This window comes from Pleurodeles waltl, chromosome 10, assembly GCF_031143425.1.
Source record: "Pleurodeles waltl isolate 20211129_DDA chromosome 10, aPleWal1.hap1.20221129, whole genome shotgun sequence".
NCBI classification, from domain to species: domain Eukaryota; kingdom Metazoa; phylum Chordata; class Amphibia; order Caudata; family Salamandridae; genus Pleurodeles; species Pleurodeles waltl.
The window spans coordinates 478,685,658-478,709,414 of record NC_090449.1 but is presented as its reverse complement, the minus strand read 5'-3'; positions in this window follow the sequence as shown (position 1 = coordinate 478,709,414).

The window sequence follows — 23,757 nt, the reverse complement described above, 5'->3', positions numbered from 1 at the left end:
ACCCAGAATCCTTTGCAAACCTCAAACTTTGGCTAAAAAAAAAAACATTTTCCTCAAATTTTGGTGACAGAAAGTTCTGGAATCAGAGAGGAGCCACAAATTTCCTTCCACCCAGCGTTCCCCCAAGTCTCCCGATAAAAATGATACCTCACTTGTGTGGGTAGGCCTAGCGCCCGCGACAGGAAATGCCCCAAAACGCAACGTGGACCCATCACATTTTTTGAAAGAAAACAGAGGTGTTTTTTGCAAACGTACCTACCTGTAGATTTTGGCCTCTAGCTCAGCCGGCACCTCGGTAAACCTACCAAACCTGTGCATTTTTTTAAACTAGAGAGCTAGGGGAATCCAAGATCGGGTGACTTGTGGGGCTCTGACCAGGTTCTGTTACCCAAAATCCTTTGCAAACCGCAAAATTTGTCTAAAAAAACACGTTTTCCTCATATTTTGGTGACAGAAAGTTCTGGAACCAGAGATGAGCCACAAATGTCCCTCCATCCAGCGTTCCCCCAAGTCTCCCGATAAAAATGATACCTCACTTGTGTGGGTACGCCTAGCACCCGCGACAGGAAATGGCCCAAAACACAACGTGGACACATCACATTTTTTCATAGAAAACAGTGCCTACCTGTGGATTTTGGCCTCTAGCTCAGCCGGCACCTGGGGAAACCTAGCAAACCAGCGCATTTCTTAACACTAGAAACCCAGGGGAATCCAAGATGGGGTGACTTGTGGGGCTCTGACCAGGTTCTGTTACCCAGAATCCTTTGCAAACCTCAAACTTTGGCTAAAAAAATACATTTTCCTCAAATTTTGGTGGCAGAAAGTTCTGAAATCAGAGAGGAGCCACAAATTTCCTTCCACCCAGCGTTCCCCCAAGTCTCCCGATAAAAATGATACCTCACTTGTGTGGGTAGGCCTAGCGCCCGCGACAGGAAATGCCCCAAAACGCAACGTGGACCCATCACATTTTTTGAAAGAAAACAGAGGTGTTTTTTGCAAACGTGCCTACCTGTAGATTTTGGCCTCTAGCTCAGCCGGCACCTAGGGAAACCTACCAAACCTGTGCATTTTTTAAAACTAGAGACCTAGGGGAATCCAAGATCGGGTGACTTGTGGGGCTCTGACCAGGTTCTGTTACCCAACATCCTTTGCAAACCACAAAATTTGGCTAAAAAAACACGTTTTCCTCATATTTTGGTGACAGAAAGTTCTGGAACCAGAGAGGAGCCACAAATTTCCCTCCATCCAGCGTTCCCCCAAGTCTCCCGATAAAAATGATACCTCACTTGTGTGGGTAGGCCTAGCGCCCGCGACAGGAAATGGCCCAAAACACATTGTGGACACATCACACTTTTTCATAGAAAACAGTGCCTACGTGTGGATTTTGGCCTCTAGCTCAGCCGGCACCTGGGGAAACCTAGCAAACCAGCGCATTTGTTAACACTAGAAACCCAGGGGAATCCAAGATGGGGTGACTTGTGGGGCTCTGACCAGGTTCTGTTACCCAGAATCCTTTGCAAACCTCAAACTTTGGCTAAAAAAACACATTTTCCTCAAATTTTGGTGACAGAAAGTTCTGAAATCAGAGAGGAGCCACAAATTTCCTTCCACCCAGCGTTCCCCCAAGTCTCCCGATAAAAATGATACCTCACTTGTGTGGGTAGGCATAGCGCCCGCGACAGGAAATGCCCCAAAACGCAACGTGGACCCATCACATTTTTTGAAAGAAAACAGGTGTTTTTTGCAAACGTGCCTACCTGTAGATTTTGGCCTCTAGCTCAGCCGGCACCTAGGTAAACCTACCAAACCTGTGCATTTTTTTAAACTAGAGACGTAGGGGAATCCAAGATCGGGTGACTTTCTGGGGCTCTGACCAGGTTCTGTTACCCAAAATCCTTTGCAAACTGCAAAATTTGGCTAAAAAAACACGTTTTCTTCACATTTTGGTGACAGAAAGTTCTGAAATCAGAGGCGAGCCACAAATTTCCCTCCATCCAGCGTTCCCCCAAGTCTCCCGATAAAAATGATACCTCACTTGTGTGGGTAGGCCTAGCGCCCGCAACAGGAAATGGCCCAAAACACAACGTGGACACATCACATTTTTTCATAGAAAACAGTGCCTACCTGTGGATTTTGGCCTCTAGCTCAGCCGGCACCTGGGGAAACCTAGCAAACCAGCGCATTTTTTAACACTAGAAACCCAGGGGAATCCAAGATGGGGTGACTTGTGGGGCTCTGACCAGGTTCTGTTACCCAGAATCCTTTGCAAACCTCAAACTTTGGCTAAAAAAAAACACATTTTCCTCAAATTTTGGTGACAGAAAGTTCTAGAATCAGAGAGGAGCCACAAATTTCCTTCCACCCAGCGTTCCCCCAAGTCTCCCGATAAAAATGATACCTCACTTGTGTGGGTAGGCCTAGCGCCCGCGACAGGAAATGCCCCAAAACGCAACGTGGACCCATCACATTTTTTGAAAGAAAACAGAGGTGTTTTTTGCAAACGTGCCTACCTGTAGATTTTGGCCTCTAGCTCAGCCGGCACCTCGGTAAACCTACCAAACCTGTGCATTTTTTTAACTTGAGAGCTAGGGGAATCCAAGATCGGGTGACTTGTGGGGCTCTGACCAGGTTCTGTTACCCAAAATCCTTTGCAAAACGCAAAATTTGGCAAAAAAAACACGATTTCCTCACATTTTGGTGACAGAAAGTTCTGGAATCAGAGAGGAGCCACAAATTTCCCTCCATCCAGCGTTCCCCCAAGTCTCCCGATAAAAATGATACCTCACTTGTGTGGGTAGGCCTAGCGCCCGCGACAGGAAATGGCCCAAAACACAACGTGGACACATCACATTTTTTCATAGAAAACAGTGCCTACCTGTGGATTTTGGCCTCTAGCTTAGCCGGCACCTGGGTAAACCTAGCAAACCAGCGCATTTTTTAAAACTAGAAACCCAGGGGAATCCAAGATGGGGTGACTTGTGGGGCTCTGACCAGGTTCTGTTACCCAGAATCCTTTGCAAACCTCAAACTTTGGCTAAAAAAACAAGTCTTCCTCATATTTTGGTGACAGAAGGTTCTGGAACCAGAGAGGAGCCACAGATTTCCCTCCATCCAGCGTTCCCCCAAGTCTCCCGATAAAAATGATACCTCACTTGTGTGGGTAGGCCTAGCGCCCGCGACAGTAAATGCCCCAAAACGCACCGTGGACCCATCACATTTTTTGAAAGAAAACAGAGGTGTTTTTTGCAAACGTGCCTACCAGTAGATTTTGGCCTCTAGCTCAGCAGGCACCTAGGGAAACCTACCAAACGTGTGCATTTTTTAAAACTAGAGACCTAGGGGAATCCAAGATCGGGTGACTTTTGGGGCTCTGACCAGGTTCTGTTACCCAAAATCCTTTGCAAACCGCAAAATTTTGCTAAAAAAACACGTTTTCCTCATATTTTGGTGACAGAAAGTTCTGGAACCAGAGAGGAGCCACAAATTTCCCTCCATCCAGCGTTCCCCCAAGTCTCCCGATAAAAATGATACCTCACTTGTGTGGGTAGGCTTAGCGCCCGCGACAGGAAATGGCCCAAAACACAACGTGGACACATCACATTTTTTCATAGAAAACAGTGCCTACCTGTGGATTTTGGCCTCTAGCTCAGCCGGCACCTGGGGAAACGTAGCAAAGCAGCGCATTTTTTAAAACTAGAAACCCAGGGGAATCCAAGATGGGGTGACTTGTGGGGCTCTGTCCAGGTTCTGTTACCCAGAATCCTTTGCAAACCTCAAACTTTGGCTAAAAAAACACATTTTCCTCAAATTTTGGTGACAGAAAGTTCTGAAATCAGAGAGGAGCCACAAATTTCCTTCCACCCAGCGTTCCCCCAAGTCTCCCGATAAAAATTATACCTCACTTGTGTGGGTAGGCCTAGCTCCCGCGACAGGAAATGCCCCAAAACGCAACGTGGACCCATCACATTTTTTGAAAGAAAACAGAGGTGTTTTTTGCAAACGTGCCTACCTGTAGATTTTGGCCTCTAGCTCATCCGGCACCTAGGGAAACCTACCAAACCTGTGCATTTTTTAAAACTAGAGACCTAGGGGAATCCAAGATCGGGTGACTTGTGGGGCTCTGACCAGGTTCTGTTACCCAAAATCCTTTGCAAACCGCAACATTTGGCTAAAAAAACAAGTTTTCCTCATATTTTGGTGACAGAAGGTTCTGGAACCAGAGAGGAGCCACAGATTTCCCTCCATCCAGCGTTCCCCCAAGTCTCCCGATAAAAATGATACCTCACTTGTGTGGGTAGGCCTAGCGCCCGCGACAGTAAATGCCCCAAAACGCACCGTGGACCCATCACATTTTTTGAAAGAAAACAGAGGTGTTTTTTGCAAACGTGCATACCAGTAGATTTTGGCCTCTAGCTCAGCAGGCACCTAGGGAAACCTACCAAACGTGTGCATTTTTTAAAACTAGAGACCTAGGGGAATCCAAGATCGGGTGACTTTTGGGGCTCTGACCAGGTTCTGTTACCCAAAATCCTTTGCAAACCGCAAAATTTAGCTAAAAAAACACGTTTTCCTCATATTTTGGTGACAGAAAGTTCTGGAACCAGAGAGGAGCCACAAATTTCCCTCCATCCAGCGTTCCCCCAAGTCTCCCGATAAAAATGATACCTCACTTGTGTGGGTACGCCTAGCGCCCGCGACAGGAAATGGCCCAAAACACAACATGGACACATCACATTTTTTCATAGAAAACAGTGCCTACCTGTGGATTTTGGCCTCTAGCTCAGCCGGCACCTGGGGAAACGTAGCAAAGCAGCGCATTTTTTAAAACTAGAAACCCAGGGGAATCCAAGATGGGGTGACTTGTGGGGCTCTGACCAGGTTCTGTTACCCAGAATCCTTTGCAAACCTCAAACTTTGGCTAAAAAAAACACGTTTTCCTCACATTTTGGTGACAGAAAGTTCTGAAATCAGAGGGGAGCCACAAATTTCCCTCCATCCAGCGTTCCCCCAAGTCTCCCGATAAAAATGATACCTCACTTGTGTGGGTACGCCTAGCGCCCGCGACAGGAAATGGCCCAAAACACAACGTGGACACATCACATTTTTTCATAGAAAACAGTGCCTACCTGTGGATTTTGGCCTCTAGCTCAGCCGGCACCTGGGGAAACCTATCAAACCAGCGCATTTTTTAACACTAGAAACCCAGGGGAATCCAAGATGGGGTGACTTGTGGGGCTCTGACCAGGTTCTGTTACCCAGAATCCTTTGCAAACCTCAAACTTTGGCTGAAAAAAAACACATTTTCCTCAAATTTTGGTGACAGAAAGTTCTGGAATCAGAGAGGAGCCACAAATTTCCTTCCACCCAGCGTTCCCCCAAGTCTCCAGATAAAAATGATACCTCACTTGTGTGGGTAGGCCTAGCGCCCGCGACAGGAAATGCCCCAAAACGCAACGTGGACCCATCACATTTTTTGAAAGAAAACAGAGGTGTTTTTTGCAAACGTACCTACCTGTAGATTTTGGCCTCTAGCTCAGCCGGCACCTCGGTAAACCTACCAAACCTGTGCATTTTTTTAAACTAGAGAGCTAGGGGAATCCAAGATCGGGTGACTTGTGGGGCTCTGACCAGGTTCTGTTACCCAAAATCCTTTGCAAAACGCAAAATTTGGCAAAAAAAACACGATTTCCTCACATTTTGGTGATAGAAAGTTCTGGAATCAGAGAGGAGCCACAAATTTCCCTCCATCCAGCGTTCCCCCAAGTCTCCCGATAAAAATGATACCTCACTTGTGTGGGTAGGCCTAGCGCCCGCGACAGGAACTGGCCCAAAACACAACGTGGACACATCACATTTTTTCATAGAAAACAGTGCCTACCTGTGGATTTTGGCCTCTAGCTTAGCCGGCACCTGGGGAAACCTAGCAAACCAGCGCATTTTTTAAAACTAGAAACCCAGGGGAATCCAAGATGGGGTGACTTGTGGGGCTCTGACAAGGTTCTGTTACCCAGAATCCTTTGCAAACCTCAAACTTTGGCTAAAAAAACACATTTTCCTCAAATTTTGGTGACAGAAAGTTCTGAAATCAGAGAGGAGCCACAAATTTCCTTCCACCCAGCGTTCCCCCAAGTCTCCTGATAAAAATTATACCTCACTTGTGTGGGTAGGCCTAGCGCCCGCGACAGGAAATGCCCCAAAACGCAACGTGGACCCATCACATTTTTTGAAAGAAAACAGAGGTGTTTTTTGCAAACGTACCTACCTGTAGATTTTGGCCTCTAGCTCATCCGGCACCTAGGGAAACCTACCAAACCTGTGCATTTTTTTAACTAGAGACCTAGGGGAATCCAAGATCGGGTGACTTGTGGGGCTCTGACCAGGTTCTGTTACCCAAAATCCTTTGCAAACCGCAAAATTTGGCAAAAAAAACATGTTTTCCTCACTTTTTGGTGACAGAAAGTTCTGGAATCAGAGAGGAGCCACAAATTTCCCTCCATCCAGCGTTCCCCCAAGTCTCCCAATAAAAATGATACCTCACTTGTGTGGGTAGGCCTAGCGCCCGCGACAGGAAATGGCCCAAAACACAACGTGGACACATCACATTTTTTCATAGAAAACAGTGCCTACCTGTGGATTTTGGCCTCTAGCTCAGCCGGCACCTGGGGAAACCTAGCAAACCAGCGCATTTTTTAAAACTAGAAACCCAGGGGAATCCAAGATGGGGCGACTTGTGGGGCTCTGACCAGGTTCTGTTACCCAGAATCCTTTGCAAACCTCAAACTTTGGCTAAAAAAACACATTTTCCTCAAATTTTGGTGACAGAAAGTTCTGAAATCAGAGAGGAGCCACAAATTTCCTTCCACCCAGCGTTCCCCCAAGTCTCCCGATAAATATTATACCTCACTTGTGTGGGTAGGCCTAGCGCCCGAGACAGGAAATGCCCCAAAACGCAACGTGGACCCATCACATTTTTTGAAAGAAAACAGAGGTGTTTTTTGCAAACGTGCCTACCTGTAGATTTTGGCCTCTAGCTCAGCCGGCACCTAGGGAAACCTACCAAACCTGTGCATTTTTTAAAACTAGAGACCTAGGGGAATCCAAGATCGGGTGACTTGTGGGGCTCTGACCAGGTTCTGTTACCCAAAATCCTTTGCAAACCGCAAAATTTGGCTAAAAAAACACGTTTTCCTCATATTTTGGTGACAGAAAGTTCTGGAACCAGAGAGGAGCCACAAATTTCCCTCCATCCAGCGTTCCCCCAAGTCTCCCGATAAAAATGATACCTCACTTGTGTGGGTAGGCCTAGCGCCCGCGACAGGAAATGGCCCAAAACACAACGTGGACTCATCACATTTTTTCATAGAAAACAGTGCCTACCTGTGGATTTTGGCCTCTAGCTCAGCCGGCACCTGGGGAAACCTAGCAAACCAGCGCATTTTTTAAAACTAGAAACCCAGGGGAATCCAAGATGGAGTGACTTGTGGGGCTCTGACCAGGGTCTGTTACCCAGAATCATTTGCAAACCTCAAACTTTGGCTAAAAAAAACACGTTTTCCTCACATTTTGGTGACAGAAAGTTCTGAAATCAGAGGGGAGCCACAAATTTCCCTCCATCCAGCGTTCCCCCAAGTCTCCCGATAAAAATGATACCTCACTTGTGTGGGTAGGCCTAGCGCCCGCGACAGGAAATGGCCCAAAACACAACGTGGACACATCAAATTTTTTCATAGAATACAGTGCCTACCTGTGGATTTTGGCCTCTAGCTCAGCCGGCACCTGGGGAAACCTAGCAAACCAGCGCATTTTTTAACACTAGAAACCCAGGGGAATCCAAGATGGGGTGACTTGTGGGGCTCTGACCAGGTTCTGTTACCCAGAATCCTTTGCAAACCTCAAACTTTGGCTAAAAAAAAAACACATTTTCCTCAAATTTTGGTGACAGAAAGTTCTGGAATCAGAGAGGAGCCACAAATTTCCTTCCACCCAGCGTTCCCCCAAGTCTCCCGATAAAAATGATACCTCACTTGTGTGGGTAGGCCTAGCGCCCGCGACAGGAAATGCCCCAAAACGCAACGTGGACCCATCACATTTTTTGAAAGAAAACAGAGGTGTTTTTTGCAAACGTACCTACCTGTAGATTTTGGCCTCTAGCTCAGCCGGCACCTCGGTAAACCTACCAAACCTGTGCATTTTTTTAAACTAGAGAGCTAGGGGAATCCAAGATCGGGTGACTTGTGGGGCTCTGACCAGGTTCTCTTACCCAAAATCCTTTGCAAACCGCAAAATTTGGCTAAAAAAACACGTTTTCCTCATATTTTGGTGACAGAAAGTTCTGGAACCAGAGATGAGCCACAAATTTCCCTCCATCCAGCGTTCCCCCAAGTCTCCCGATAAAAATGATACCTCACTTGTGTGGGTACGCCTAGCGCCCGCGACAGGAAATGGCCCAAAACACAACGTGGACACATCAAATTTTTTCATAGAAAACAGTGCCTACCTGTGGATTTTGGCCTCTAGCTCAGCCGGCACCTGGGGAAACCTAGCAAACCAGCGCATTTCTTAACACTAGAAACCCAGGGGAATCCAAGATGGGGTGACTTGTGGGGCTCTGACCAGGTTCTGTTACCCAGAATCCTTTGCAAACCTCAAACTTTGGCTAAAAAAACACATTTTCCTCAAATTTTGGTGGCAGAAAGTTCTGAAATCAGAGAGGAGCCACAAATTTCCTTCCACCCAGCGTTCCCCCAAGTCTCCCGATAAAAATGATACCTCACTTGTGTGGGTAGGCCTAGCGCCCGCGACAGGAAGTGGCCCAAAACACAACGTGGACACATCACATTTTTTCATAGAAAACAGTGCCTACCTGTGGATTTTGGCCTCTAGCTCAGCCGGCACCTGGGGAAACCTAGCAAACCAGCGCATTTTTTAAAACTAGAAACCCAGGGGAATCCAAGATGGGGTGACTTGTGGGGCTCTGACCAGGTTCTGTTACCCAGAATCCTTTGCAAACCTCAAACTTTGGCTAAAAAAACACATTTTCCTCAAATTTTGGTGACAGAAAGTTCTGAAATCAGAGAGGAGCCACAAATTTCCTTCCACCCAGCGTTCCCCCAAGTCTCCCGATAAAAATTATACCTCACTTGTGTGGGTAGGCCTAGCGCCCGCGACAGGAAATGCCCCAAAACGCAACGTGGACCCATCACATTTTTTGAAAGAAAACAGAGGTGTTTTTTGCAAACGTGCCTACCTGTAGATTTTGGCCTCTAGCTCATCCGGCACCTAGGGAAACCTACCAAACCTGTGCATTTTTTAAAACTAGAGACCTAGGGGAACTCAAGATCGGGTGACTTGTGGGGCTCTGACCAGGTTCTGTTACCCCAAATCCTTTGCAAACCGCAAAATTTGGCTAAAAAAAACAAGTTTTCGTCATATTTTGGTGACAGAAAGTTCTGGAACCAGAGAGGAGCCACAGATTTCCCTCCATCCAGCGTTCCCCCAAGTCTCCCGATAAAAATGATACCTCACTTGTGTGGGTAGGCCTAGCGCCCGCGACAGGAAATGCCCCAAAACGCAACGTGGACCCATCACATTTTTTTAAAGAAAACAGAGGTGTTTTTTGCAAACGTGCCTACCAGTAGATTTTGGCCTCTAGCTCAGCCGGCACCTAGGGAAACCTACCAAACGTGTGCATTTTTTAAAACTAGAGACCTAGGGGAATCCAAGATCGGGTGACTTGTGGGGCTCTGACCAGGTTCTGTTACCCAAAATCCTTTGCAAACCGCAAAATTTTGCTAAAAAAACACGTTTTCCTCATATTTTGGTGACAGAAAGTTCTGGAACCAGATAGGAGCCACAAATTTCCCTCCATCCAGCGTTCCCCCAAGTCTCCCGATAAAAATGATACCTCACTTGTGTGGGTAGGCCTAGCGCCCGCGACAGGAAATGGCCCAAAACACAACGTGGACACATCAAATTTTTTCATAGAAAACAGTGCCTACCTGCGGATTTTGGCCTCTAGCTCAGCCGGCACCTGGGGAAACGTAGCAAAGCAGCGCATTTTTTAAAACTAGAAACCCAGGGGAATCCAAGATGGGGTGACTTGTGGGGCTCTGACCAGGTTCTGTTACCCAGAATCCTTTGCAAACCTCAAACTTTGGCTAAAAAAAACACATTTTCCTCAAATTTTGGTGACAGAAAGTTCTGAAATCAGAGAGGAGCCACAAATGTCCTTCCCCCCAGCGTTCCCCCAAGTCTCCCGATAAAAATTATACCTCACTTGTGTGGGTAGGCCTAGCGCCCGCGACAGGAAATGCCCCAAAACACAACGTGGACCCATCACATTTTTTGAAAGAAAACAGAGGTGTTTTTTGCAAACGTGCCTACCTGTAGATTTTGGCCTCTAGCTCAGCCGGCATCTAGGGAAACCTACCAAACCTGTGCATTTTTTAAAACTAGAGACCTAGGGGAATCCAAGATCGGGTGACTTTTGGGGCTCTGACCAGGTTCTGTTACCCAAAATCCTTTGCAAACCGCACAATTTCGCTAAAAAAACAAGTTTTCCTCATATTTTGGTGACAGAAAGTTCTGGAACCAGAGAGGATCCACATATTTCCCTCCATCCAGCGTTCCCCCAAGTCTCCCGATAAAAATGATACCTCACTTGTGTGGGTAGGCCTAGCGCCCGCGACAGGAAATGGCCCAAAACACAACGTGGACACATCACATTTTTTCATAGAAAACAGTGCCTACCTGTGGATTTTGGCCTCTAGCTCAGCCGGCACCTGGGGAAACCTAGCAAACCAGCGCATTTCTTAACACTAGAAACCCAGGGGAATCCAAGATGGGGTGACTTGTGGGGCTCTGACCAGGTTCTGTTGCCCAGAATCCTTTGCAAACCTCAAACTTTGGCTAAAAAAACACATTTTCCTCAAATTTTGGTGGCAGAAAGTTCTGAAATCAGAGAGGAGCCACAAATTTCCTTCCACCCAGCGTTCCCCCAAGTCTCCCGATAAAAATGATACCTCACTTGTGTGGGTAGGCCTAGCGCCCGCGACAGGAAGTGGCCCAAAACACAACGTGGACACATCACATTTTTTCATAGAAAACAGTGCCTACCTGTGGATTTTGGCCTCTAGCTCAGCCGGCACCTGGGGAAACCTAGCAAACCAGCGCATTTTTTAAAACTAGAAACCCAGGGGAATCCAAGATGGGGTGACTTGTGGGGCTCTGACCAGGTTCTGTTACCCAGAATCCTTTGCAAACCTCAAACTTTGGCTAAAAAAACACATTTTCCTCAAATTTTGGTGACAGAAAGTTCTGAAATCAGAGAGGAGCCACAAATTTCCTTCCACCCAGCGTTCCCCCAAGTCTCCCGATAAAAATTATACCTCACTTGTGTGGGTAGGCCTAGCGCCCGCGACAGGAAATGCCCCAAAACGCAACGTGGACCCATCACATTTTTTGAAAGAAAACAGAGGTGTTTTTTGCAAACGTGCCTACCTGTAGATTTTGGCCTCTAGCTCATCCGGCACCTAGGGAAACCTACCAAACCTGTGCATTTTTTAAAACTAGAGACCTAGGGGAATCCAAGATCGGGTGACTTGTGGGGCTCTGACCAGGTTCTGTTACCCCAAATCCTTTGCAAACCGCAAAATTTGGCTAAAAAAAACAAGTTTTCGTCATATTTTGGTGACAGAAAGTTCTGGAACCAGAGAGGAGCCACAGATTTCCCTCCATCCAGTTTTCCCCCAAGTCTCCCGATAAAAATGATACCTCACTTGTGTGGGTAGGCCTAGCGCCCGCGACAGGAAATGCCCCAAAACGCAACGTGGACCCATCACATTTTTTTAAAGAAAACAGAGGTGTTTTTTGCAAACGTGCCTACCAGTAGATTTTGGCCTCTAGCTCAGCCGGCACCTAGGGAAACCTACCAAACGTGTGCATTTTTTAAAACTAGAGACCTAGGGGAATCCAAGATCGGGTGACTTGTGGGGCTCTGACCAGGTTCTGTTACCCAAAATCCTTTGCAAACCGCAAAATTTTGCTAAAAAAACACGTTTTCCTCATATTTTGGTGACAGAAAGTTCTGGAACCAGATAGGAGCCACAAATTTCCCTCCATCCAGCGTTCCCCCAAGTCTCCCGATAAAAATGATACCTCACTTGTGTGGGTAGGCCTAGCGCCCGCGACAGGAAATGGCCCAAAACACAACGTGGACACATCAAATTTTTTCATAGAAAACAGTGCTTACCTGCGGATTTTGGCCTCTAGCTCAGCCGGCACCTGGGGAAACGTAGCAAAGCAGCGCATTTTTTAAAACTAGAAACCCAGGGGAATCCAAGATGGGGTGACTTGTGGGGCTCTGACCAGGTTCTGTTACCCAGAATCCTTTGCAAACCTCAAACTTTGGCTAAAAAAAACACATTTTCCTCAAATTTTGGTGACAGAAAGTTCTGAAATCAGAGAGGAGCCACAAATTTCCTTCCCCCCAGCGTTCCCCCAAGTCTCCCGATAAAAATTATACCTCACTTGTGTGGGTAGGCCTAGCGCCCGCGACAGGAAATGCCCCAAAACACAACGTGGACCCATCACATTTTTTGAAAGAAAACAGAGGTGTTTTTTGCAAACGTGCCTACCTGTAGATTTTGGCCTCTAGCTCAGCCGGCATCTAGGGAAACCTACCAAACCTGTGCATTTTTTAAAACTAGAGACCTAGGGGAATCCAAGATCGGGTGACTTTTGGGGCTCTGACCAGGTTCTGTTACCCAAAATCCTTTGCAAACCGCACAATTTCGCTAAAAAAACAAGTTTTCCTCATATTTTGGTGACAGAAAGTTCTGGAACCAGAGAGGATCCACATATTTCCCTCCATCCAGCGTTCCCCCAAGTCTCCCGATAAAAATGATACCTCACTTGTGTGGGTAGGCCTAGCGCCCGCGACAGGAAATGCCCCAAAACGCAACGTGGACCCATCACATTTTTTGAAAGAAAACAGAGGTGTTTTTTGCAAACGTGCCTACCTGTAGATTTTGGCCTCTAGCTCAGCCGGCACCTAGGGAAACCTACCAAACCTGTGCATTTTTTTAAACTAGAGACCTAGGGGAATCCAAGATCGGGTGACTTGTGGGACTCTGACCAGGTTCTGTTACCCAAAATCCTTTGCAAAACGCAAAATTTGGCAAAAAAAAACACGTTTTCCTCACATTTTGGTGACAGAAAGTTCTGGAATCAGAGAGGAGCCACAAATTTCCCTCTATCCAGCGTTCCCCCAAGTCTCCCGATAAAAATGATACCTCACTTGTGTGGGTAGGCCTAGCGCCCGCGACAGGAAATGGCCCAAAACACAACGTGGACACATCACATTTTTTCATAGAAAACAGTGCCTACCTGTGGATTTTGGCCTCTAGCTCAGCCAGCACCTGGGGAAACCTAGCAAACCAGCGCATTTTTTAAAACTAGAAACCCAGGGGAATCCAAGATGGGGTGACTTGTGGGGCTCTGACCAGGTTTTGTTACCCAGAATCCTTTGCAAACCTCAAACTTTGGCTAAAAAAACACATTTTCCTCAAATTTTGGTGACAGAAAGTTCTGAAATCAGAGAGGAGCCACAAATTTCCTTACACCCAGCGTTCCCCCAAGTCTCCCGATAAACATTATACCTCACTTGTGTGGGTAGGCCTAGCGCCCGCGACAGGAAATGCCCCAAAACGCAACGTGGACCCATCACATTTTTGAAAGAAAACAGAGGTGTTTTTTGCAAACGTCCCTACCTGTCGATTTTGGCCTTTAGCTCAGCCAGCACCTAGGGAAACCTACCAAACCTGTGCATTTTTTAAAACTAGAGACCTAGGGGAATCCAAGATCGGGTGACTTGTGGGGCTCTGACCAGGTTCTGTTACCCAAAATCCTTTGCAAACCGCAAAATTTGGCAAAAAAAACATGTTTTCCTCACATTTTGGTGACAGAAAGTTCTGGAATCAGAGAGGAGCCACAAATTTCCCTCCATCCAGCGTTCCCCCAAGTCTCCCGATAAAAATGATACCTCACTTGTGTGGGTAGGCCTAGCGCCCGCGACAGGAAATGGCCCAAAACACAACGTGGACACATCACATTTTTTCATACAAAACAGTGCCTACCTGTGGATTTTGGCCTCTAGCTCAGCCGGCACCTGGGGAAACCTAGCAAACCAGCGCATTTTTTAAAACTAGAAACCCAGGGGAATCCAAGATGGGGTGACTTGTGGGGCTCTGACCAGGTTCTGTTACCCAGAATCCTTTGCAAACCTCAAACTTTGGCTAAAAAAACACATTTTCCTCAAATTTTGGTGACAGAAAGTTCTGAAATCAGAGAGGAGCCACAAATTTCCTTCCACCCAGCGTTCCCCCAAGTCTCCCGATAAAAATGATACCTCACTTGTGTGGGTAGGCCTAGCGCCCGCGACAGGAAATGCCCCAAAACGCAACGTGGACCCATCACATTTTTTGAAAGAAAAGAGAGGTGTTTTTTGCAAACGTGCCTACCTGTAGATTTTGGCCTCTAGCTCAGCCGGCACCTAGGGAAACCTACCAAACCTGTGCATTTTTTAAAACTAGAGACCTAGGGGAATCCAAGATCGGGTGACTTGTGGGGCTCTGACCAGGTTCTGTTACCCAAAATCCTTTGCAAACCGCAAAATTTCGCTAAAAAAACACGTTTTCCTCATATTTTGGTGACAGAAAGTTCTGGAACCAGAGAGGAGCCACATATTTCCCTCCATCCAGCGTTCCCCTCAAGTCTCCCGATAAAAATGATACCTCACTTGTGTGGGTAGGCCTAGCGCCCGCGACAGGAAATGCCCCAAAACGCAACGTGGACCCATCACATTTTTTGAAAGAAAACAGAGGTGTTTTTTGCAAACGTGCCTACCTGTAGATTTTGGCCTCTAGCTCAGCCGGCACCTAGGGAAACCTACCAAACCTGTGCATTTTTTAAAACTAGAGACCTAGGGGAATCCAAGATCGGGTGACTTGTGGGGCTCTGACCAGGTTCTGTTACCCAAAATCCTTTGCAAACCGCAAAATTTGGCTAAAAAAACACGTTTTCCTCATATTTTGGTGACAGAAAGTTCTGGAACCAGAGAGGAGCCACAATCTTCCCTCCATCCAGCGTTCCCCCAAGTCTCCCGATAAAAATGATACCTCACTTGTGTGGGTAGGCCTAGCGCCCGCGACAGGAAATGGCCCAAAACACAACGTGGACACATCACATTTTTTCATAGAAAACAGTGCCTACCTGTGGATTTTGGCCTCTAGCTCAGCCGGCACCTGTGGAAACGTAGCAAACCAGCGCATTTTTTAAAACTAGAAACCCAGGGGAATCCAAGATGGGGTGACTTGTGGGGCTCTGACCAGGTTCTGTTACCCAGAATCCTTTGCAAACCTCAAACTTTGGCTAAAAAAAACACATATTCCTCAAATTTTGGTGACAGAAAGTTCTGAAATCAGAGAGGAGCCACAAATTTCCTTCCACCCAGCGTTCCCCCAAGTCTCCCGATAAAAATTATACCTCACTTGTGTGGGTAGGCCTAGCGCCCGTGACAGGAAATGCCCCAAAACGCAACGTGGACCCATCACATTTTTTGAAAGAAAACAGAGGTGTTTTTTGCAAACGTGCCTACCTGTAGATTTTGGCCTCTAGCTTAGCCGGCATCTAGGGAAACCTACCAAACCTGTGCATTTTTTAAAATTAGAGACCTAGGGAAATCCAAGATCGGGTGACTTGTGGGGCTCTGACCAGGTTCTGTTACCCAAAATCCTTTGCAAACCACAAAATTTGGCTAAAAAAACACGTTTTCCTCATATTTTGGTGACAGAAAGTTCTGGAACCAGAGAGGAGCCACAAATTTCCCTCCATCCAGCGTTCCCCCAAGTCTCCCGATAAAAATGATACCTCACTTGTGTGGGTACGCCTAGCGCCCGCGACAGGAAATGGCCCAAAACACAACGTGGACACATCACATTTTTTCATAGAAAACAGTGCCTACCTGTGGATTTTGGCCTCTAGCTCAGCCGGCACCTGGGGAAACCTAGCAAACCAGCGCATTTCTTAACACTAGAAACCCAGGGGAATCCAAGATGGGGTGACTTGTGGGGCTCTGACCAGGTTCTGTTACCCAGAATCCTTTGCAAACCTCAAACTTTGGCTAAAAAAAAACATTTTCCTCAAATTTTGGTGGCAGAAAGTTCTGAAATCAGGGAGGAGCCACAAATTTCCTTCCACCCAGCGTTCCCCCAAGTCTCCCGATAAAAATGATACCTCACTTGTGTGGGTAGGCCTAGCTCCCGCGACAGGAAATGCCCCAAAACGCAACGTGGACCCATCACATTTTTTGAAAGAAAACAGAGGTGTTTTTTGCAAACGTACCTACCTGTAGATTTTGGCCTCTAGCTCAGCCGGCACCTCGGTAAACCTACCAAACCTGTGCATTTTTTTAAACTAGAGAGCTAGGGGAATCCAAGATCGGGTGACTTGTGGGGCTCTGACCAGGTTCTGTTACCCAAAATCCTTTGCAAAACGCAAAATTTGGCAAAAAAAACACGATTTCCTCACATTTTGGTGATAGAAACTTCTGGAATCAGAGAGGAGCCACAAATTTCCCTCCATCCAGCGTTCCCCCAAGTCTCCCGATAAAAATGATACCTCACTTGTGTGGGTAGGCCTAGCGCCCGCGACAGGAAGTGGCCCAAAACACAACGTGGACACATCACATTTTTTCATAGAAAACAGTGCCTACCTGTGGATTTTGGCCTCTAGCTCAGCCGGCACCTGGGGAAACCTAGCAAACCAGCGCATTTTTTAAAACTAGAAACCCAGGGGAATCCAAGATGGGGTGACTTGTGGGGCTCTGACCAGGTTCTGTTACCCAGAATCCTTTGCAAACCTCAAACTTTGGCTAAAAAAACACATTTTCCTCAAATTTTGGTGACAGAAAGTTCTGAAATCAGAGAGGAGCCACAAATTTCCTTCCACCCAGCGTTCCCCCAAGTCTCCCGATAAAAATTATACCTCACTTGTGTGGGTAGGCCTAGCGCCCGCGACAGGAAATGACCCAAAACGCAACGTGGACCATCACATTTTTTTAAAGAAAACAGAGGTGTTTTTTGCAAACGTGCCTACCTGTAGATTTTGGCCTCTAGCTCAGCCGGCATCTAGGGAAACCTACCAAACCTGTGCATTTTTTAAAACTAGAGACCTAGGGGAATCCAAGATCGGGTGACTTTTGGGGCTCTGACCAGGTTCTGTTACCCAAAATCCTTTGCAAACCGCAAAATTTCGCTAAAAAAACAAGTTTTCCTCATATTTTGGTGACAGAAAGTTCTGGAACCAGAGAGGATCCACATATTTCCCTCCATCCAGCGTTCCCCCAAGTCTCCCGATAAAAATGATACCTCACTTGTGTGGGTAGGCCTAGCGCCCGCGACAGGAAATGCCCCAAAATGCAACGTGGACCCATCACATTTTTTGAAAGAAAACAGAGGTGTTTTTTGCAAACGTGCCTACCTGTAGATTTTGGCCTCTAGCTCAGCCGGCACCTAGGGAAACCTACCAAACCTGTGCATTTTTTTAAACTAGAGACCTAGGGGAATCCAAGATCGGGTGACTTGTGGGACTCTGACCAGGTTCTGTTACCCAAAATCCTTTGCAAAACGCAAAAGTTGGCAAAAAAAAACACGTTTTCCTCACATTTTGGTGACAGAAAGTTCTGGAATCAGAGAGGAGCCACAAATTTCCCTCCATCCAGCGTTCCCCCAAGTCTCCCGATAAAAATGATACCTCACTTGTGTGGGTAGGCCTAGCGCCCGCGACAGGAAATGGCCCAAAACACAACGTGGACACATCACATTTTTTCATAGAAAACAGTGCCTACCTGTGGATTTTGGCCTCTAGCTCAGCCAGCACCTGGGGAAACTTAGCAAACCAGTGCATTTTTTAAAACTAGAAACCCAGGGGAATCCAAGATGGGGTGACTTGTGGGGATCTGACCAGGTTCTGTTACCCAGAATCCTTTGCAAACCTCAAACTTTGGCTAAAAAAACACATTTTCCTCAAATTTTGGTGACAGAAAGTTCTGAAATCAGAGAGGAGCCACAAATTTCCTTCCACCCAGCGTTCCCCCAAGTCTCCCGATAAATATTATACCTCACTTGTGTGGGTAGGCCTAGCGCCCGCGACAGGAAATGCCCCAAAACGCAACGTGGACCCATCACATTTTTTGAAAGAAAACAGAGGTGTTTTTTGCAAACGTGCCTACCTGTAGATTTTGGCCTCTAGCTCAGCCGGCACCTAGGGAAACCTACCAAACCTGTGCATTTTTTAAAACTAGAGACCTAGGGGAATCCAAGATCGGGTGACTTGTGGGGCTCTGACCAGGTTCTGTTACCCAAAATCCTTTGCAAACCGCAAAATTTAGCTAAAAAAACACGTTTTCCTCATATTTTGGTGACAGAAAGTTCTGGAACCAGAGAGGAGCCACAAATTTCCCTCCATCCAGCGTTCCCCCAAGTCTCCCGATAAAAATGATACCTCACTTGTGTGGGTAGGCCTAGCGCCCGCGACAGGAAATGGCCCAAAACACAACGTGGACTCATCACATTTTTTCATAGAAAACAGTGCCTACCTGTGGATTTTGGCCTCTAGCTCAGCCGGCACCTGGGGAAACCTAGCAAACCAGCGCATTTTTTAAAACTAGAAACCCAGGGGAATCCAAGATGGGGTGACTTGTGGGGCTCTGACCAGGGTCTGTTACCCAGAATCATTTGCAAACCTCAAACTTTGGCTAAAAAAAACACGTTTTCCTCACATTTTGGTGACAGAAAGTTCTGAAATCAGAGGGGAGCCACAAATTTCCCTCCATCCAGCGTTCCCCCAAGTCTCCCGATAAAAATGATACCTCACTTGTGTGGGTAGGCCTAGCGCCCGCGACAGGAAATGGCCCAAAACACAACGTGGACACATCACATTTTTTCATAGAATACAGTGCCTACCTGTGGATTTTGGCCTCTAGCTCAGCCGGCACCTGGGGAAACCTAGCAAACCAGCGCATTTTTTAACACTAGAAACCCAGGGGAATCCAAGATGGGGTGACTTGTGGGGCTCTGACCAGGTTCTGTTACCCAGAATCCTTTGCAAACCTCAAACTTTGGCTAAAAAAAAAACACATTTTCCTCAAATTTTGGTGACAGAAAGTTCTGGAATCAGAGAGGAGCCACAAATTTCCTTCCACCCAGCGTTCCCCCAAGTCTCCCGATAAAAATGATACCTCACTTGTGTGGGTAGGCCTAGCGCCCGCGACAGGAAATGCCCCAAAACGCAACGTGGACCCATCACATTTTTTGAAAGAAAACAGAGGTGTTTTTTGCAAACGTACCTACCTGTAGATTTTGGCCTCTAGCTCAGCCGGCACCTCGGTAAACCTACCAAACCTGTGCATTTTTTTAAACTAGAGAGCTAGGGGAATCCAAGATCGGGTGACTTGTGGGGCTCTGACCAGGTTCTCTTACCCAAAATCCTTTGCAAACCGCAAAATTTGGCTAAAAAAACACGTTTTCCTCATATTTTGGTGACAGAAAGTTCTGGAACCAGAGATGAGCCACAAATTTCCCTCCATCCAGCGTTCCCCCAAGTCTCCCGATAAAAATGATACCTCACTTGTGTGGGTACGCCTAGCGCCCGCGACAGGAAATGGCCCAAAACACAACGTGGACACATCACATTTTTTCATAGAAAACAGTGCCTACCTGTGGATTTTGGCCTCTAGCTCAGCCGGCACCTGGGGAAACCTAGCAAACCAGCGCATTTCTTAACACTAGAAACCCAGGGGAATCCAAGATGGGGTGACTTGTGGGGCTCTGACCAGGTTCTGTTACCCAGAATCCTTTGCAAACCTCAAACTTTGGCTAAAAAAACACATTTTCCTCAAATTTTGGTGGCAGAAAGTTCTGAAATCAGAGAGGAGCCACAAATTTCCTTCCACCCAGCGTTCCCCCAAGTCTCCCGATAAAAATGATACCTCACTTGTGTGGGTAGGCCTAGCGCCCGCGACAGGAAGTGGCCCAAAACACAACGTGGACACATCACATTTTTTCATAGAAAACAGTGCCTACCTGTGGATTTTGGCCTCTAGCTCAGCCGGCACCTGGGGAAACCTAGCAAACCAGCGCATTTTTTAAAACTAGAAACCCAGGGGAATCCAAGATGGGGTGACTTGTGGGGCTCTGACCAGGTTCTGTTACCCAGAATCCTTTGCAAACCTCAAACTTTGGCTAAAAAAACACATTTTCCTCAAATTTTGGTGACAGAAAGTTCTGAAATCAGAGAGGAGCCACAAATTTCCTTCCACCCAGCGTTCCCCCAAGTCTCCCGATAAAAATTATACCTCACTTGTGTGGGTAGGCCTAGCGCCCGCGACAGGAAATGCCCCAAAACGCAACGTGGACCCATCACATTTTTTGAAAGAAAACAGAGGTGTTTTTTGCAAACGTGCCTACCTGTAGATTTTGGCCTCTAGCTCATCCGGCACCTAGGGAAACCTACCAAACCTGTGCATTTTTTAAAACTAGAGACCTAGGGGAATCCAAGATCGGGTGACTTGTGGGGCTCTGACCAGGTTCTGTTACCCCAAATCCTTTGCAAACCGCAAAATTTGGCTAAAAAAAACAAGTTTTCGTCATATTTTGGTGACAGAAAGTTCTGGAACCAGAGAGGAGCCACAGATTTCCCTCCATCCAGCGTTCCCCCAAGTCTCCCGATAAAAATGATACCTCACTTGTGTGGGTAGGCCTAGCGCCCGCGACAGGAAATGCCCCAAAACGCAACGTGGACCCATCACATTTTTTTAAAGAAAACAGAGGTGTTTTTTGCAAACGTGCCTACCTGTAGATTTTGGCCTCTAGCTCAGCCGGCATCTAGGGAAACCTACCAAACCTGTGCATTTTTTAAAACTAGAGACCTAGGGGAATCCAAGATCGGGTGACTTTTGGGGCTCTGACCAGGTTCTGTTACCCAAAATCCTTTGCAAACCGCAAAATTTCGCTAAAAAAACAAGTTTTCCTCATATTTTGGTGACAGAAAGTTCTGGAACCAGAGAGGATCCACATATTTCCCTCCATCCAGCGTTCCCCCAAGTCTCCCGATAAAAATGATACCTCACTTGTGTGGGTAGGCCTAGCGCCCGCGACAGGAAATGCCCCAAAATGCAACGTGGACCCATCACATTTTTTGAAAGAAAACAGAGGTGTTTTTTGCAAACGTGCCTACCTGTAGATTTTGGCCTCTAGCTCAGCCGGCACCTAGGGAAACCTACCAAACCTGTGCATTTTTTTAAACTAGAGACCTAGGGGAATCCAAGATCGGGTGACTTGTGGGACTCTGACCAGGTTCTGTTACCCAAAATCCTTTGCAAAACGCAAAAGTTGGCAAAAAAAAACACGTTTTCCTCACATTTTGGTGACAGAAAGTTCTGGAATCAGAGAGGAGCCACAAATTTCCCTCCATCCAGCGTTCCCCCAAGTCTCCCGATAAAAATGATACCTCACTTGTGTGGGTAGGCCTAGCGCCCGCGACAGGAAATGGCCCAAAACACAACGTGGACACATCACATTTTTTCATAGAAAACAGTGCCTACCTGTGGATTTTGGCCTCTAGCTCAGCCAGCACCTGGGGAAACTTAGCAAACCAGTGCATTTTTTAAAACTAGAAACCCAGGGGAATCCAAGATGGGGTGACTTGTGGGGATCTGACCAGGTTCTGTTACCCAGAATCCTTTGCAAACCTCAAACTTTGGCTAAAAAAACACATTTTCCTCAAATTTTGGTGACAGAAAGTTCTGAAATCAGAGAGGAGCCACAAATTTCCTTCCACCCAGCGTTCCCCCAAGTCTCCCGATAAATATTATACCTCACTTGTGTGGGTAGGCCTAGCGCCCGCGACAGGAAATGCCCCAAAACGCAACGTGGACCCATCACATTTTTTGAAAGAAAACAGAGGTGTTTTTTGCAAACGTGCCTACCTGTAGATTTTGGCCTCTAGCTCAGCCGGCACCTAGGGAAACCTACCAAACCTGTGCATTTTTTAAAACTAGAGACCTAGGGGAATCCAAGATCGGGTGACTTGTGGGGCTCTGACCAGGTTCTGTTACCCAAAATCCTTTGCAAACCGCAAAATTTAGCTAAAAAAACACGTTTTCCTCATATTTTGGTGACAGAAAGTTCTGGAACCAGAGAGGAGCCACAAATTTCCCTCCATCCAGCGTTCCCCCAAGTCTCCCGATAAAAATGATACCTCACTTGTGTGGGTAGGCCTAGCGCCCGCGACAGGAAATGGCCCAAAACACAACGTGGACTCATCACATTTTTTCATAGAAAACAGTGCCTACCTGTGGATTTTGGCCTCTAGCTCAGCCGGCACCTGGGGAAACCTAGCAAACCAGCGCATTTTTTAAAACTAGAAACCCAGGGGAATCCAAGATGGGGTGACTTGTGGGGCTCTGACCAGGGTCTGTTACCCAGAATCATTTGCAAACCTCAAACTTTGGCTAAAAAAAACACGTTTTCCTCACATTTTGGTGACAGAAAGTTCTGAAATCAGAGGGGAGCCACAAATTTCCCTCCATCCAGCGTTCCCCCAAGTCTCCCGATAAAAATGATACCTCACTTGTGTGGGTAGGCCTAGCGCCCGCGACAGGAAATGGCCCAAAACACAACGTGGACACATCACATTTTTTCATAGAATACAGTGCCTACCTGTGGATTTTGGCCTCTAGCTCAGCCGGCACCTGGGGAAACCTAGCAAACCAGCGCATTTTTTAACACTAGAAACCCAGGGGAATCCAAGATGGGGTGACTTGTGGGGCTCTGACCAGGTTCTGTTACCCAGAATCCTTTGCAAACCTCAAACTTTGGCTAAAAAAAAAACACATTTTCCTCAAATTTTGGTGACAGAAAGTTCTGGAATCAGAGAGGAGCCACAAATTTCCTTCCACCCAGCGTTCCCCCAAGTCTCCCGATAAAAATGATACCTCACTTGTGTGGGTAGGCCTAGCGCCCGCGACAGGAAATGCCCCAAAACGCAACGTGGACCCATCACATTTTTTGAAAGAAAACAGAGGTGTTTTTTGCAAACGTACCTACCTGTAGATTTTGGCCTCTAGCTCAGCCGGCACCTCGGTAAACCTACCAAACCTGTGCATTTTTTTAAACTAGAGAGCTAGGGGAATCCAAGATCGGGTGACTTGTGGGGCTCTGACCAGGTTCTCTTACCCAAAATCCTTTGCAAACCGCAAAATTTGGCTAAAAAAACACGTTTTCCTCATATTTTGGTGACAGAAAGTTCTGGAACCAGAGATGAGCCACAAATTTCCCTCCATCCAGCGTTCCCCCAAGTCTCCCGATAAAAATGATACCTCACTTGTGTGGGTACGCCTAGCGCCCGCGACAGGAAATGGCCCAAAACACAACGTGGACACATCACATTTTTTCATAGAAAACAGTGCCTACCTGTGGATTTTGGCCTCTAGCTCAGCCGGCACCTGGGGAAACCTAGCAAACCAGCGCATTTCTTAACACTAGAAACCCAGGGGAATCCAAGATGGGGTGACTTGTGGGGCTCTGACCAGGTTCTGTTACCCAGAATCCTTTGCAAACCTCAAACTTTGGCTAAAAAAACACATTTTCCTCAAATTTTGGTGGCAGAAAGTTCTGAAATCAGAGAGGAGCCACAAAT